The sequence below is a fragment of the Dendroctonus ponderosae genome, unplaced genomic scaffold (assembly GCF_020466585.1).
Source record: "Dendroctonus ponderosae isolate FM_Combo_2020 unplaced genomic scaffold, Dpon_F_20191213v2 Dpon_F_20191213_2, whole genome shotgun sequence".
NCBI classification, from domain to species: Eukaryota; Metazoa; Arthropoda; class Insecta; order Coleoptera; family Curculionidae; genus Dendroctonus; species Dendroctonus ponderosae.
In genome coordinates this window covers 2,454,857-2,458,332 of record NW_026018165.1, presented here as the reverse complement: position 1 = coordinate 2,458,332, position 3,476 = coordinate 2,454,857, and the positions used below count along the sequence as shown (strand labels likewise).

General features: G+C 34.5%; 1 long non-coding RNA gene across 1 annotated transcript; it reads right to left on the bottom strand.

Moving 5' to 3' along the window:
* Nucleotides 1-336: 336 nt before the first annotated feature.
* Nucleotides 337-1,467, bottom strand: LOC125503494. The gene is made up of 2 exons (XR_007280911.1): nt 1,143-1,467; nt 337-1,086 (listed from the first exon to the last, which is right to left on the bottom strand). It is a non-coding gene; the product is annotated as an uncharacterized LOC125503494 (long non-coding RNA).
* Between the last annotated feature and the right edge of the window lie 2,009 nt (nt 1,468-3,476).

The window sequence follows — 3,476 nt, the reverse complement described above, 5'->3', positions numbered from 1 at the left end:
GGGTGTCCCGGAATATGTGGGCATGCTCTCAGATTTGTAAAGGGGACGTTAAAAGAACATAACAAGTTTCTATCAAAGAATTTCCAGAGCGCCCCCCTAAGGAGATACAGGCCACTAAAGGAGCCACCTGAGAATCGATTTTTTTAAAATAAATTTTAGAATACTTTGTGTAATTTAATTATTTTTTCATACAATGAACAGTACATCATTCCTTTTAAAAAAGACACATTAAAACATTTTTAGCATTTCGGTTTGCCAGGGATGGACTAGGTGGAGCACAATAATAGTAAATTTTTTTACATTTTACAATGAAGACACGAAAATAATGTATTTAGGTAGGAAAAAATATTTTTATTGAATACTGATTTACTGAACAATTTTGTATGTAGGTTCAACATGAGCTCCTTCCCATCGTTTGCACTCCCCAGCTCGAAGAATTGTAGATTGTTGCGATCTCCACAATGCTTGAACATTGGTTCTTATTTGACCGTAATGAAAATTAATGCTTTCTAATCAGTTTTCCCTAGTGTCAAAAGCAATGGCATACACTAAAGTTTTGAAATATCCTGAAAAAAATCAGAAGGGTTACAATCTGGCGATCGAGTAGGTCAAGCGACGGGCCCTCCTCTTCTATACAACGTTTTCTGATTTACGTATAAGTGTTTTCGAACTGCCTGGCTGAAATGGGGTGGTGCCTCATCATGCATGAACCACATCGCCTGTCGTTTTGCGAAAGGTAAGTCTTCTAAAAGTTCTGGCAAATGGTTTTGGAGAAATTCCAAATAAAGTGCTCCGGTCAACGTGTAAGGCAATACCATAGATTAACTAAGTAAGGCAATACGTATGACCCCAGGGGCGGATCCAGCTTTTGAGTCAGGGGGGGGGGTCAACTAGTGGAAATTCAATCTTTTGTTGTCCATGAAATTAGAAAATTTCTCGTTAGTCTTTAAAAACCCAGTACAAGGGGGGTCATGACCCCCATGACCCCCCCTGGATCCGCCCTTGTATGGTCCTATTAAATGTTGTCCGATGATTCCAGCCCATACATTAATAATAGGTTGAAACTGGTGTTGATGGTGAGTCACACTAAAAGCATGCGGATATTATTCTGCCCATAAATGAAAGTTATGAGAGTTTATTACTCCATGCTTAAAAAATCCAGCTTCGTCGGTAAACATGACTGAACCGACAAAGTTTGCATTATTTCTGTGCATACGTCAAAGCCAGTTTGAAAATTCCATCCTACGTGAAAGATCTGCATAAAGAAGTGCATGAACCTTTTGTAGGTGAAAAGGATGCAATTTCTGTTCCTTGACGATCCTAAAAACTGTGGACCTTGCGTGGACAATGAAACCGGGCGCTTAATTTCCGGACACTTATTGAAGGATCTGCTTCTACCGCATTTAAAATATTTTCTTCAGCAACCGCATTGGGGTTCACTTGGTTTCCACAATTATTTGGCTTTGGCAAACTTTCCTAAAATTATTTACGGAAGGTATTATAATTTAAGAATGAGATAAATTTTAAAGTTGCAAAAAGTGGCAAACTATAAAACTAATAAATAACAAAAAACACAGAACACAGCCCACCAATGCATGCATTAAAATCCGTATTCAATACGGCAATGTTCATTGTATGAAAAAATAATTAAATTGCATAAAGTATTCTGAAAATTATTTAAAAAATCGATTATCAGGTTTGTTATGTTTTCTTAACGTCCCCTGTATAAATCCGAGAGCATGCCCACATATTCCGGGACACGCTGTTTCGAGATTTTTGCAATTCCTGTCCAACTTTTCAGAAGTTGAAAGCTTTTAAAAGTTTCGGAATTTGTCAACAACGTATTCTTTTATTGGTGTTAATTTTATCTATTAAATTTTATGTTAAGAAACTCCGTTCATGCATACGTTTGGTTCGTTTTGTAACCCACCTAATTCGATTGATATTTCCTTGTGTGTGAAGGAAGGCACGATTACGTTTCATACTCGTAAAGAACAACAAAATATAATAAACGAGGTATTGACACGAACTCTCAACAACAGACAACGGATATGACATATAATATGGTAATTAGGTAACTAACGACATGTCGTGTATTTAAATATAAATACAAGACACGTATTAGGTGTACACAGAATCACTGCTGGGCTATCGTCGCAGGGAATCTGAGAAAGCATTAATTATTTATCACATTCAGAAGAGATTACATGGACCCATAGGCAGGAACATAGCGCATCAAAAAAGACATAAATGATCTTTGTTAATACGAGGGTTATTTTGATACTTGCGTTCAAAGGAAGGAGAATGAGAACATTAGGATTAATTAAAGAATTAATTGTAGATATTTTCATTGATAAAAATTAGTGGAAAATGATACGAAAGATACTAGAAAGATTTTAATTTTAGAAAAACTCCTCTACGCTTTAAACGGTCTGAAATAAGTTACATTTTTGTTACTCTTAAAAGCGACCAAGTTAAATGATAAATAAACTATTACTGATCGTTTATGCAAGTAAATTAGAAAACTTGTGGTTATATCGTCAATAAATTGGCCTAGATGTTCTACGAAACGTGCATACGATGAAACATTTGGACATGCTATGGGCAGACCTTGCTTAAATCCGAACATGGGATGATTTATCTAGAGATGAGGACATACTGAGACCAATAAATTTCGAGAGAACATAACAGTCTTATTAAAAAATATTGTTTAAAATAAGTTTACTAGTCCGATACCGTGCATCCTGAAAGCAAGTCCGACAATTTACAGATAGATCTCCGCAAATACTGCTGTTTGCTGCGCTATTTTCCTGGAAGAACAAAGAATTGATTCTTCAATTTAAAATTAGGAAAATCAGACATCTTTGAAATTTTTGGAACATATAATTAGAAAAGAAATTTGCATCAATGCACTGAATTTTTTAAAATCTAAACTTAGAATCTTGGTGATCTTCGATTGCAGGTATAAACAATGTTGGCAGTTGGTCATAGCAAAATAAAACTTTCGAGTTAAAGCAATACTTATCGACTATAATTTCTAGTACCTAAAATAATAATAGATAAGTTCTATATTGTTGAGGCGGATTCATTTTTTTACAAACTTCTTTTTGGGTATTTCGCCTAAAAAATTTTTGTCTTTAAAAAAGACAGAATTTCCTCAAGTTTTTTAAAATTTACACCAAAATTATTAATTAACATTACCTTTATTAATTTAAACAATGAGATTAAGTCAAAGTCACATAACTGACAATTTGCACAGACGAATTATCAGAGGGAATTTTCATATACTGTATTATCCTACTATTGTTACACAATTTATTAACATACTCGTTTTTAGGTTCATTTAGATTTTTTTGATAACGAAGCAAAAATAGCTATCGAAACGTCAAGGTAATTTTTCAAATTAATTTCTCTGCTAATTGGAATTTTCTCTTACAGCTTGAGCCTAAGTGTGTCGCAGGATACCCTCTAGGTGA